Raw genomic sequence first — 15323 nt, 5'->3', positions numbered from 1 at the left:
TGCCCAAATGTCTGGAGCCCGAAACAGGGTCTGTCCCAGAAACTAGGTTGCTTCTGTCTGTCCCAAAGCTGTGTAGCTTCTGAGGTCCACACTCTCACCAGTGCAGACTGGAGCCTAGGCGAACTGGAGCAAAGATGACTCCCCAACCAGCTCAGGCAGTGAGAACCCTTCCAGGCAGACACCTCTCCTCTCCTCTGGCAGGGAAGGTGCTTGTATGTCTAGAGACAGAAATGGGATCTTTCCCAGAAGCTGTGTTGCTTGAAGCAATTATTAAAACAGAATCAAGAATGGTTAGTCAAGATTTGGACATCTAGCAATTTCATCAAGAGCTTGTCTTAATTAATCCATCCAAATGATCTCTGTAGTCTGTTTCTTGAGAACTCCTAATCTAAAAACTACAGCTTGGAAAGGCAAATGAGTAAGAGATGAGCTTTAGACTGCAGAGTATTCTGGTGCAGCAGACTGAGAGCTCCAATTATGCTATTTTCTCCTAGTCTGATAAATTTATTCTTGACCTTGCCTATTATTACATAAGAGATCACTGCTGAGAATTGCAGTTAACAAAGCTATGAAACTTTAATACCATCTTCCCTTTTCACAAGTGGTGCAATTCCCTGTCATTGCTGAGATAGCTTGGATTGAGACATGAGCAGATGCAGTGACACACTGACTAGCCATGCAGTAGATCTCGGACACAGTGTAGCTTCAGAGAAGGGGAAAGAAGCTTCCCAACAGGTCCCATGTCGTGTCATCAATTATGGACCTGTCACACTAATGACTAAGGAAATGCAAGGAGCAGCGACAATGGGAACATTCATCTTCCTCTTCTCTGGCAACGCTGCACCTGGATCCCCCTGCACTCTGTCTTCGGCTGCCTCCCACCTACCTGACTTTTGTTCTCTATGACAGTGAATGTGAGCCTGAAGATGCAGCCTATCCATCATCCTTTCTTCCTGAAAGGCACCTTGACTGCAGCTAATGGCTGCAATAAGACCAAACAATAGACACTCTACCCTGCCTCTTATGTTCATGTTTCCTAAAAGTGGATCCAATTATGACAAAATAAAATCAAGTGATTGCCATCAGAAAGGGGAATAATATTTTGGAACATTTCAAATATTTTGCTCTACCAGCTCATGTCATGAACATGAACTATACTTTGGAGAGAGATGTGAATAAAAACTAATGGAACCAATTTTCTCACATGAATTGCACAAGCAGAAGCAATAAATAGTAAATGTACAACATGCTTATGAGCTCCACACACAAGCCTTGTAGTTTTAGATGAAGTTATACACAATGAAGGCTTCCTCTCAGGAAAGCAACAGTGCCTTTGAACAAGCAGCTACACATCTGACACTGCTCTTCTATTCTTTGCAATAAATTTATAAAATGTGTTCATGTAGAAAGAATTTTTAAAAAGTATAATTTTACACCATATGAAGAACACCAATAAATAAATAATTTTTGTTGAGCATTGTTTTGTTTTCAAGACAGTTTTGAAGGCTAACTTTGAGCACATTATGTGGTCATCCAAGTTGGATTTAAATTGTGACAATCCTACTTTGGACTCTGTTTTGCTATGCTCAGAGGCATGAACTACTATGTCTGGCTAACAGTCATTTTTGAGTATGTATTAAGTGGCATGTGGCCTTCACATGAATCAAACTGAATAATGCAAAATCTTTGTTTTGTCACTACATGAACTTAAACTCTGTATTTAGCATCTATATCTTTTTAAGAGCCTCTTCTGATCGCTTCCACCTCTTAAGGTTGTTGCTAGGAGCAACTTGACTAGTAATAATGTATAAAGAAATCTCTAAATAGCAGTTTTAAAATATCGTTATGTCTTTAAACTCTAAAATTGAAAAAACACATTTTCTGTAACATTAAACATAAAAACTAAGCTGAGCATGGTGTCAAATGTTTCTAATCCTAGCACTTAGGGGGTAGAGATAGCAGCACATTGTATTCATGACTAGCCTGAGCTGAATAGGAACCCTGCTTCAAAAAGGCTAGTGATGGATGGACAGATGAATGGAGGGAGAGAAGAGACAGACAGACAGACAGACAGACAGACAGACAGACAGACAGACAGACAGACAAACATATAGACAGACAGAGAGGTAGAGGTCTAGTCTACAATGGTTTTTATTGATGTTGCTGGCACTACATTACACACCAGATACTGAAGGCATTTTCAAAAATTTTGATTACCATAAAATACTTGAATGGTAGATGGTTATTATTTGCATTTTGCACAGTAAGAAATTCTTAAGAGTTAAATTATTTGCTAGGGATTTTCAGCATTTATTCAATATTTTGAAAATAGGAGTTGCAAAAATAAACACAATCGATTTTTTCACCAGTTAAGTCCTTCCAGATAAAATAAAATAAACAAGTAATCTAAACCATATCTACAAATATTTATGACATAAGAGCATAATATAAAGTATCCCTCACCCACAATATTTGAGACAAGTCGTGTCTGTAATGTCACTGGCACTTTGGTGCAAGAGGCAGGGTTTGGGTCAGTTTGCTTAATGAGAAACCTTGGGTATAGGACCCAAGTCTAACAGCAAGTTTGTTATGTTCCATATGTACTTTATATACAGTCATACAAGCAATTTCACACAGTATTTTTGGGCTATGACTTGTCACATGAGAAGTATAAAATTTTGCCTGTGTATCACTATATGAGCATTTTTTAAACTTGCAGAATATCATGAATGCTGAAGAAAATATGCTTAAGTAATAGTCTTTTCAGAGTAGTACAGAGATAGAGAAGACCAAAGAGAAGGAATATAAAGCTAAAAAGAGCATGACTGGTTTTGCTAAGGAGGTCAGGATGCATGTGTCTATCTGGACAGGACAGTTACACTCTTGGGACACACCCAGGCATGTGACAACAGAGTACACAGATAATGAAAACTTTAAGGCTCAGGTTAAAATTCACTACTGAGACGAAGAAACTGGAGTCAAAGGCCACTTCTCAGTGCATTCCACGTGCTGGTTCTAAGAGCAGGAGATGTTTCAGTACCTTTTTCCCATTCACAACACAATTCCAGTGTTGGAAGTTCTGAACTGGAACCAGAATGATAGCCTATATTGCTACAATATAATTTGTCATCTGAGGAAAACTCAAACCAGTGATGCTTTCCAAATATTAATCCAATAAAGTCATTTGTTTTATTATAAACAAGCTTTTAGTAAGAAACCCATGAGTCTATCTGAAAAGCATTCTCATACTACATACTAAGACAAACATGTGAAAAAGCATAAATGATATCTCTATTGTTGATGTGAGTGTGGTTGACACAGGCAGCATCTGAAATAGAATATAGGATATACAGACACACCCCTTATTTCAACATTTAATCTTATAAAATGAATATTTTGATTTATAGGCATAAACCAATAATCACTGGAACTTGAAAATTGTTTCAATACAATTGGAAATATCTTTTTCCTTCTTGGTAAATATATTCAAATTCAAAATACCTGGATAAAAATCAACATATTGATAACTAATATATGAAATTTTTATATATACTTGCTGTTATTATGATAACTAACTCAAGGTTTGTTTTCCCAGAACATATAGGTGCACATTTGTTTAAGTCTTCATTAAACTATCAAACATACATGACTCTTCTGTCACTTTGTAATACACCTAAATTCAGAATTACATATATATTTCAATAATTAGTTTATTGGATATACCAGGAACCAAATTTTTCAACAATATTGGAAGCATCTTTTGTGTTAAAATAATTTCTGACAGACCCAGCAAAATAGCTCAGAAGGCAAGGGACAGATATCAATACGAATAAAATAAGGCAAAGTAAAAGTTTTTAAATTATTTTTTTGTTCCAAAAGATAGTTTGCTACAAAAGCAATTGCAACAATATTGATGAACTATGGTAGAGCATCCTACCAGGGAGACATTGCAGCAACGCTGATGAACTATGGCAGAGCATTCTACCAGGAAGGCATAGCAGAAACGCTGATGAACTATGCTATCTTAATCTTGTATAATAAAAATATCTTTAAGGCTTACGTTTTTCAAATACATAAAGGAGTTTAGGAACAAACTGTGGAAACATGGGAAGAGAGAGAAGAAGAGAAAAGGAGAGAGAATGTGCTGAATTAGCAACAGTGACTCTGGTTTCAGCACTGTCATCAGCTTGTCAGTGTGACCTTGCTAAATGTCATAAGTGATGGCATTAGCAGATACATTCTCAAATGTTTCTACATGTGTAGGAATTATATGTTGGACAGTTAACTTCACTGAAATCTCTAGCTCTATAGCCACAGCCAGAACAGACAAAAGCGTGCACCTGACCACTTCGCTCACATGGACGTGTTAAATAACCATCACAATTTAAGCCCTTAGCAAGTTAGTATTGGTAGGATTGCAGATTTTAATTTTTCCTAAATTAAAGCTTCGAGGTAAAGTGCATTTCCCCTAAATCCAGTTGCTGGAGCATTTCACCAGCATGAAGACTGCCTAAGCAACTCCAAATCAGAAATGCTCCTGGCAGGCAGGGTCTGGCTCAGAAAAAAATGTTTTAAGGAAGAGGAAAGTGGTTTGATGACTGAGTAATATGACAGAGCTGTCCATCTTTTACTTTAATAACCTACCACTTTCTTAGTAGATGAGCCAGAACCAATTACAGCTATTACAATAATTGAATCATGACAAACAATTGACAAATGGGTTGTAATAGCCAGACCAATTGCTACAACTTAAAAGTCAGACTTCACAGCTGTCCTTCATGTTCTTCAGTGTGTGTCTATGTTCTTCAAAAGGTGTTCAGCAGACTCTAGTAAATGACCTCACTGTCCTTAACTATGCTCCTTACAGGGAGAGATGGCTAGTCCAGGTTACTCACAAGGAAAGAAAATTATTACCAAATTGCAAACTTGGTTTTTACAGTGAGTTTGGGGTGGTGTCTTTCAAAGAGATGGAAATATGGTTTGTGTCATTCCTTCCTAGACATGGAATGTGAGAGCTATGTCTGCACTAGGCCTCTGGAGCTACAACGCCAGCTTGGTTATGTCAACTGGCAGAAGCCCATGACCTGGTAAATTCAAAGATGCCTCGTGAGTCTTCCCTGGATTTCTAAGCTGTATGAGAAAGGAAGAAATTTCCTTATTTATTCGTTTTATTTTACATGTTGCTGAGATCAGTCTTTATCAGTGGGCATCTGAAGACTGGGAAATTGATTTAGTTCTCATTAAAAGTATGGATATATAATTTTGCTTACAAAAATCATGAAAAATAAACATGCATGATACTTATGCCATCAGATATTGTTCTTTGAGGAGATGTTACAGAACTGCTTGTTCAAATGCTTTGTGTATTTTATGCTTTGTATATGTGAATATCACTGACTAAAAATCCCAAGTGGAATGCTAGACACTGAAAAACAGTATCTCAATAATAATATGTAAAATTCGTTTTCACTGATACACATCTTAGAAAGTAATTTTAAACTTATATTTAGAGTGATTTCGATTTTCAGTTTTCTAATTGGAACCATTAAGAAGCTGCTCATTAAGCATATATAGCTAATAACCGCATCCTAAAACTGGTGTCTTACTGGGAGAGGTATGCCTGCAGCCATTAGATTATGTCCTCAGTGAAGACCACTGATCAAACATGTAGAGAGTGCGTGGCATTTCTTGTATCTTCTTCTCCCATTCAGCTAATACCCAGGTAGTCACCATAATCACAACTATAAATGGAATTTTGCCTTAATAAATTGATCATACAAAGACTTGTTTTCTTTCAAAATCATGGATAGTGCTATGTTTTGTTCAGTCAGATTATTTGTGACTTAAATTCATTGCTAAGTTTTTGGCATTGGGATTTCAGGTTAAACTAGCCACGTGATAACTGGGAATACAGCAACTATTATAACTTTATTTCTTGGAGGAAATAAAGGCATAAGAAGGGAAACATCAGGACTAGTTACAGCCAAAAGAATGTAAAGAGGCCTAGAACATAAAAGTTACTGGACAATGTTCAAAACGTGGAGTTGAGAGCGCACTGGGACCTCTGACGTAAGTAAGTTCTGTGATTAAGCCGCTTTCCTGACCTTCATCACCTCCCAGCTTCCTTTGAGAAGGCCACACAGGATTGAAGCAGGATGGCAGGGTGCTATCCAGACACAGCTAGGTGAGGTGCAGTGACGAACTTGTTCTTCCAGCTCCTATCACTCACATATCATATTCTCCTATGTATATCACTCACATATCATATTCTCCTATGTACTTTTCTCATGCTGCTTTCTCACTGTCAAGACTTTATCTGCTTTTACCATTCTATGATTCTTTAAAACTTGGTATCTTTTACAGAACAGCAAATAAATAAATAAATAAATATGATTTTAAAATGTATACCACAAAACACCAATGTATTAGGAGGTGTTCTGTTGTCTGTCTACATCCGCCTGGACTATGATTAATGACTATAAAATTGTTGTCCTATGAAAAAGTAACTACACTGTGACTAACATCTTGCTGTTAATAGTTTTGAAAAATACTCACACTTCCTTGTTTTAACTAACTTATTTTTTTATGATAACAGCATGGACTCTGTACCTAATGATATTCTCCCAGCTCCCTGAATTTTAATAACTCTAAGGAATGTGCCTCCCTAGCATAGCAAGGAAAGGAAACAGTGACTGTAGGAACTCCTACAGCAAACTGCCAGCAGTCATACAAACAGTTTTGTAGAAAAACTAAGATTTGAATTCATGCGTCTAATTTTGAATCATTGATGTTAACCATTATTCTATACACCTGTTGATTTTTCAATTAAACAAAACAAACATTAAATTATAAAAATAACCCAACTGACTGTGGCACCCAGCAGGGGCAATGAAAAAGGGGCAGTTAAAGGACTTAAAAGAACAGGCTTTTATGCAGACTAGCTAAAGCATCACTTAGAAAGAAATAGAAATACCATTTCATTGACTCTCTCTCTTTTTTTCTGAATATTTTATTTATTTACATTTCAACTCTTCTCCTCTTTCCTGGTTTCCCTTCTGCAAATCCCCTATCCTGTACCATGCCCCCTGCTTCTATGAGGGAGCTTCCACACACACACCCACTCCCACCTCACTGACATGGCATTCCCCTACACTGAGTGATCAAGCCTCCATAGGACCAAGGACCTCCTTCCCACTGATGGCAAATGAGGTCATCCTCTTCTACATATGTATCTGGAGCCATGAGTACTAACTGGTTGGGGGTTTAGTCCCTGAAACCTCTGGGGGGTACTGCTTGGTTCATATTGTTGCTCCTCCTATAGAGTTGAAAACCCCTTCATCCTTGGGTCCTTTCTCTAACTCCACCATTGGAGATCCTATGCTCAGTCCAATAGTTGGCTGAGAACGTCCACCTCTGTATTTGTCAGGCATTGGCAGAGCTTCTCAGAATACAGCTATATCAGGCTCCTGTCAGCAAGCTCTTGTAGGCATTCACAATTGTGTCTGGGTTTGGTGGCTGCATATGGGATGGATCCCCAAGTGAGGCAGTCTCTGGGTGGCCTTTCCTTCAGTCTCTGCTCTATTCTTTGTTCCTCTATTTCCTTTAGAGAGGAGCAATTCTGGGTTAAAATTTTAGAGATGAGCTTGTAGCCCCATCTCTCAACTGGGGACCTTGCCTAACTTCTGGATATGGTATCTACATGTTTTCTCTTCCCTTTGTTGGGCATTTCAGCTAATATCTGCACTGGGTTCTGGGAGCCTATTGCTTTCCTGGCATCAGAACTTTCTGGTGGCTATACCCCAGCTCCCAATTCCCCATTGCTACACACCTCTGTTCGATTTCCTGACCCTCTGTATACTACCCCTATCTCCTCCCATATCTGATCCTGCTCCACCTTTTCCCTCCCCTCCTCTCTTCTACCCAAGTCCCTCTCACCCTCTACCTCCCATGAGTATTTTCCCCCTTCTTTTATTTATTTTTATCATTCCATTGGTTTACAGCTCAAATGATGTCCCCCTTCCCAGTTACCCCTCCACTGGTTCCCCTTATATGAAGGACTAAAGCATCCACACTTTCTTTGGTCTTCCTTCTTCTTGAACTTCATATGGTTTGTGAGTGGTATCGTGGGTATTCTGAGCTTTTTGCCTAATATCCAAATGTCAGTGAGTATATACCATGTGTGTTCTTTTGTGAATGGGTTACCTCACTCAGGAGTATATTTTATAGTTCCACCCATTTGCCTAAGAATTTCATGAAGTTACTGCTTTTAATTGCTAAGTAATACTCCATTGTGTAAATATACCACATTTTCTGTATCCATTCCTCTTTATAAGGGCATCTGGGATCTTTCCAGCTTCTGGATATTATAAATAAGGTTGCTATGAACATAGTGGAGCATGTGTCCTTGTTATATGTTGGAACATCTTTTGGGTATATACCCAGGAGTGGTATAACTGAGTCCTAAGGTAATACTATGTTTACTTTTCTGAGGAACCACAAGATTGATTTCCAGAGTGGATTTAACAGCTTGCAATCCCACCAACAATGGAGGAGTGTGTCTCTTTATCCACATTCTTGCCAGCATCTGCTGTCTCCTGAGTTTTTGATCTTAGCCATTCTGACTATTGTGAGGTGGAACCACAGGGTCATTTTGATTTGCATTTCCCTGATGACTATTGAACACCTGTTGAACATTTAGGTGCTTCTTGGCCATTTGATATTTCTCAGTTGAGAATTCTTTGTTTAGCTCTGTACCCCATTTTAATAGGATTATTTGTTTCTCTGGAGTCTAACTTCTTGAGTTCTTTGTATATATTGGATATTAGCCCTCTATCAGATGTAGGATTGGTAAAGATCTTTCCCCAATCTGTTGATTGCCATTTTGTCTTATTGACAGTGTCCTTTGCCTTACAGAAGCTTTGCAATTTTATGAGGTCCCATTTGTCAATTCTTGATCTTGGAACATAAGCCATTGGTTTTCTGTTCAGGAGCTTTTCCCCTATGGCCATGTGTTCAAGGCTATTCCCCGCTTTCTCTTCTATTAGATTCAGCATATCTGCTTTTATGTGAAGGTCCTTGATTACTTGGACTTGAACTTTGTACAGAGAGATAATCAAACTAGCACCATTTGTTGAAAATGCTCTGTTTTCCACTGGATGGTTTTAGCTCCTTTGTCACAGGTCAAGTGACCATAGGTGTGGGGGTTCATTTCTGGATCTTCAATTTTATTCCATTGATCTACCTGTCTGTCGTTGTACAAGTACCATACAATTTTTATCACTATTTTTCTGTAGTACAGCTTGAGGTCAGGGATGGTGATTCCCCCAGAAGTTCTTTTATTGTTGAGAATAGTTTTCACTATCCTGGGTTTTTTTGTTATTCCAAATGAATTTGCAAACTGCTCTTTCTAACTCTATGAAGAATTGAGTTGGAATTTTGATGCGGTTTCATTGAATATGTAGATTGCTTTCAGCAAGATGGCCATTTTTACTATATTAATCCTGCCAATCCATGATCATAGAAGATCTTTCCATCTTCTAAGATCTTCTTCAATTTCTTTCTTCAGAGGTATGAAGATCTTGTTATACAGATCTTCCACTTGCTAGGTTAGAGTCACACCAAGGTATTTTATATTATTTCTGACTATTGTGAAGGGTTTCGTTTCCCTAATTTCTTTTTCAACCTGTTTATCCTTTGAGTAGAAGAAGGCCACTGATTTGCTTGAGTTAATTTTATATCCAGCCACTTTGCTGAAGTTGTTTATCAGACTTAGTTCTCTGGTGGAATTTTAGGAGTCACTTAATTACACTATCATATTATCTGGGAATAATGATAGTTTGACTTCTTCCTTTCCAATTTGACCCTTTGACCTCCTTTTGTTGTCTAACTGCTCTGGCTAGGACTTCGAATAATATATGGAATGAGTGCGACCATCTGTGGCAGCACCCGAACTGGGTACTTCCTGAAAGGTGGGCTGGGGCTGAAAGAGAATAGATGGTGAACAAGGACAGAGGGCTAAGACAAAAGTATTCTGATCAAAGCCCTTAAGTTTAATAATGTAGGGTGGGGAGGCCCATCCCCCACCACCCCATTCTTGGAGCCTGTCATACAGGTGCTAGCCTGTAGGTGGATCTTCGGGATGCTGTCTCTGGAACATCTCAAGAGTCTCTCAGCAGGCAGTGGCAACACTTTGAAGAGTGGCAAGTGTAGACAATAGAACCAGCTTGACAAGTCCGAAGGTACCACCCCAGGTGGTCCTGTGCTTAGTGGCAGCAAGGTCTGAAACAGACTGCTTCAAGGCTGAAAGGAGGTAACAGTGGAATAGGTAGGGAGAAAGTGGGCAGCCTTTTCTAGTCCCTGATTTTAGTAGTATTGCTTCAAGTTTCTCTTCATTTAGTTTGATGTGGGCTACTGGTTTGCTGTTTACTGCCTTTAATATGTTTAGGTATGGGCCTTGAATTCCTGAACTTTCCAAGACTTTTATCATGAAAGGGTGTTGGATTTTGTCAAACGATTTCTCAGCATCTAATGAAATGATCTTGTGATTTTTTTTTCTCTTTGAGTTTGTTTATATAGGTGATTACATTGATGAATTTTCATTTATTGAACCATTCCTGCATCCTTGAGATGACATCTACTTGATTATGGTGAATGGTGTTTTTGATGTGCTCTTGGATTCAGTTTGTGAGAATTTATTGAGTATATTTCTGTTGATATTCATAAGCAAAGTTGAATTGAAATTCTCTTTTCCTGTTGAGCCTTTGTGTGGTTACATATCAGAGTAACTGTGTCTTGTAGAATAGATTAGACAGAGTTTCTCCTCTTTCTCTTTTGTAGAATTGTGTGAGGAGTTTTAGGTTTAGCTCTGCTTTAAAAATCTGGTAGAATTCTGTACAAAAAAAAAAAAATCTGGCCCTGGGCATTTTTTGTTTGGGATATTTTTGATGACTACTTCTATTTAAAATGTTAATAAACAATTTTGCACAGATTAACACATATATTTTGGGAAACATTCTTGGAACTATATTTGATATCAAAATCATATGTGGATACATGCAAGTGTGCTCTCTATTACTATTTATTTGAAATTTATCAGAAAGCTATTGAAGAGAGCCATTTTAATTAAGAATTAAATTTTAGTTTAGGTTAATTCATATTACTATAACTCTTAGCATTTTCTGATATCTACTAACAAATTGAACTCAGAAATCTTCAGTGTCTATAATTCAATATTTGAACTTTCATATCCTTATGCACATACAGGCCAAATTCATTTTATTTAAATAAAAAGGAAAATAATAGTTTGCCAAGAATTTTCTCTATTTTGGTGATTCAGTGAGTTTGTATACAGTGTTTTATTTTTCTCTATCAATTTTAGCTTATCTAAAAAGAAATCTCCCATAACATTTTCATATTTTATAAAAATATATGGTAACATTTTATTGACTCCTTTTGTCTGACTTCCTTACTCAACACATCTTTGCATGCCTCATCTATTCACAAAATTCCAAATATCTTTTTATGATTAAACATTCACATATTTTACCAGATTGCTATAGTACACAAGGAATCTATTTTCTGTTTGGGAGTTTAGATTTTCACAGTGTCAATACTTATAAGGTAGAAATGAACTGGTATACCCATAAGATCAAAACAGTAAAAATAAAATAATAATGGCAACTTATGAACCCCCCCTATAGTCAAGTCCTACAACAAATACCTCTTGCTATAGTTGTGACAGTATTATATTTTTTGCAGATTAAGTTAATTAATTTATTTAAGATTTATTGTCAGTTTTTTTAATGCAATAAAACTAACTTTTCCATACATTTAACTTTAAATTTTTCTCTTTCATCTTTAATCAGTGAACCTCATTTTTATAATATAATTGTATATTAACATACATAATTCTAATTTTATAATATATACACTAACACATAATTCTAAACATGGAAAATGGAGCAGGATTACCTAGAGCAGCAGTCTAGACATGCACTTGAATGTCTCTTTACTTCTTCAAAGTGATACATTGAACTAATATGGACTCTCAAGTTCTCTGGAAAATTAATTTTCCATAGCTCCAATTTTAAACAACCTCAGCCCAAATATTCAGAAAAAAATGAGAGAGAATCAATGAAATGGTATTTCTGCTTTTTTCTAAGTGATGGTGTACCTAGTCTGCACAAAAGCCTGTTCTTTTAAGAATCCTTTAACTGCCCCTTTGCCATTGCCCCTGCAGGGTGCCACAGGCAGTTGGGTTATTTTTATAATTTAATGTTTTGTTTTGTTTAACTGAAAAATTAACAGGTATACAGAATAGTGGTTAACATCAAAGATTCAAAATTAGACGCCTGAATTCAAATCTTAGTTTTTCTATAAAACCCTATTTGTATGACTCCAGGCAGTTTGCAGGAAAGAGGATAACATTTGAAATGTGAATAAATAAAATATTCAATAAAAAAATTTAACATCATTAAAACATAGAAAGAACAGCCGTGCAGTGGTAATGCACGCCTTTAATCCCAGCACTTGGGAAGCAGAGGAAGGTGAATCTTTGTGATTTCAAGGCCAGCCTGGTCTACTTAGCATGTTCCAGGACAAGGAAAAACCCTATTCCAAAAGAACTAAATACGTGTGTGTGTGTGTGTGTGTGTGTGTGTGTGTGTGTGTGTGTATACTACAAAAGTCACTATTACAGTGGACCACAGAGAATACAAATAGAACAAGAAGCCACAGTGTACAATGATTAACCCAAAATACAAAAGAGCAGAGCAGAGGAAGAAAGGAGCAAAGGAAATGTAAAGAATCCAGGAAAAAAAAAAAAAAGCTTTTTTTTTTTTTGGTTTTTCGAGACAGGGTTTCACTCTGTAGACCAGGCTGGCCTCGAACTCAGAAATCCTCCTGCCTCTGCCTCCCAAGTGCTAGGATCAAAGGCGTGTGCCACCACGCCCGGCTCAGGAAAAGCTTTTAAATTACAAGAAAAAGGACTTACCTGTCAAGTAATGTGATACTCAACACCCTCAATAAAATATTTATAAACTGGACATAAATGTGAGCTGAAAGGTTCTCCTCCCTGCAAGAACATCATTTTGATTTAAAAAAAAAAAAAAAAAAAAAAAAAAGACCAAGGAAGGATCAAGTGTGACTCATTGCCACTAAAACTGGAACACAAAGTCAGAGGGGGTGCTGTGTTTGTGTTGCAACAAAGCCTATAGGAGCTAATGAATTCATTCCTCTAGAAAAAAGACTTTGAATGAAGCACAAGAGGATCCCATACCAAACCCATGAATAACTAATGCTAGTGCTTGTGGAGAATTATGGAGTTGGTCTGGTCTAGCTACCTCAAGAGACAGAGCCCATGGTTCCTGGGGCAGTGTTCCATTCAGTTCCAGAGAAACTGAGGCACTCCTTCAGGCATTCACGTCAACTTTTGATTCTTTATGTTCCCCAGAAACCAACAAACCACACAGAAGCTTAATCTTGTGTACCCAGCATAGCTTGAAAAACATCATTGTATCCTGGCAATCACCATTATAGTTTGTTTCTGGTAAGGGTATAAAAAGTCTGATTGCTTGCAGTAAACTTGTCTCAGTCTGTCTTGCTGACACCTCTCCATCCAAGTCTTGTTAAGACTCATCTATCATCAGCCATGTCAGGTAGCTTTAACCCACTTAATATAAATGCTGGAACTTACAAGTGCTCATCAAATATCCTACAAAATACACTCAAAAGTATGATAAAGACCTAATATGAGCACAATAACCACTATTTTATAGACTTAAGCCATAATACCAGAAAGTTCTCATTTTGGAAGACCGTCATTCATTATGAAGGCAAATGATACACATTAAAATATTAAATATATAAATATACATTTTTAAAAGTAGAAAACATCCAAATACTTTTTATATTTATAGGAAATTAGATATGGCAATAGTATAGAGGACATGAAAATTAATACAATGTTAAATTTATAATTCTTCAATAGTTTTTCTTAAAATGTCAAAATTTAACTTCAAAAGTATCTTACTCAGGATCCACTCTGGTTGGGGCCAGCCCCGCCATCTTTCACCTGAACCTAGCTGAGGGTGCCAAGGACCCCAGAGGACTCTCCATGCCACAGGACCCTTACCACACCCGGGACCTCAGGATCACAGGTGAGTGGAACACAAAATCAGCTTCAAAGTATCTAGGAGGGTCTTGTGCCAGCAGGAGCAGGGACAAAGGAACCCCACCCTACCAGAGGCTGAGATTTGTCCCAGTCGGGGCCAGCCCCACGATCCTCTTTGTGAACCCAGCTGAGGGCATCAAGGGTCCCAGAGGAATCTCCATGCCGCAGGACCCCTAGCACACCCAGAACCTGGCAATCACTGGAGAGCACATGGGCTACAGAAGCAACAGAGCTTCATGGACAGGTTCCCCTCGGGCCTTCAACCTCAGCAAGGAGGCTGGGCTGAGATTCAGGCCCCTGGGCACCTTCCTTGCCAGAGGAGAGTTGGCCTACAGGGAGGGCTCTGACCCCAGGACTCAGGAGGTGGATCAGAGCTCCAGACTTCTGGACACCTGCTCTGCAAGAGGAGAGCTTGCCTGCAGAGAGTACTCTGACCACTGGGACTCAGGTGAGAGTTGGACTCCCAGGACTGCTGACAGAGGTTAACAGAATCATAGGAGGAACAAGCTCCAACCAGAGACAGCTTGAACATTAACACCAGAGATTTTCAGATGGTGAAAGACAACATAAGAATCTTACTAATAGAAACCAAGAACACCACAGCGAGTCCTGGATACCCCAACACACCCAAAAAGCAAGAGGCAGATTTAAAATCATATCACATGGTGGTGGTAGAAGATTTTAGGAAGGGCATTAATAACTGATTTAAATAGAGGAGAACACTGCTAAACAGGTAGAAGCCCTTAAAGAGAAAACACAAAAATCCCTCAAGGAATTACAGGAGAACACTGCAAAACAGGTAGAAGTCCATGAAGAACTACAGGCAAACACTGCTAAACATGTAGAAGTCATTAAAGAAGAAAAACAAAAATCCCTTAAAGAATTACAGAACACAACCAAACCCGTGATGGAATTGAACAAAATGATCAAAGATCTAAAAACAAAAGTAGAAACAATGAAGAAAACCCAAAGGGAGACAACTCTGGAGATAGAAACCCTAGGAAAGAAATCAGGAACCATAGATGTGAGCATCAACAACAGAATACAAGAGATGAAAGAGAGAATCTCAGGTGCAGAAGATTCCATAGGGAACATGGACACAACAATCAGAGAAAATGCAAAAATACAAAAAGATCCTGACTCAAAACATCCA

This window comes from Mus pahari, chromosome 4, assembly GCF_900095145.1.
Source record: "Mus pahari chromosome 4, PAHARI_EIJ_v1.1, whole genome shotgun sequence".
Taxonomy (NCBI): domain Eukaryota; kingdom Metazoa; phylum Chordata; class Mammalia; order Rodentia; family Muridae; genus Mus; species Mus pahari.
Note: the sequence above shows the minus strand (reverse complement) of the source record.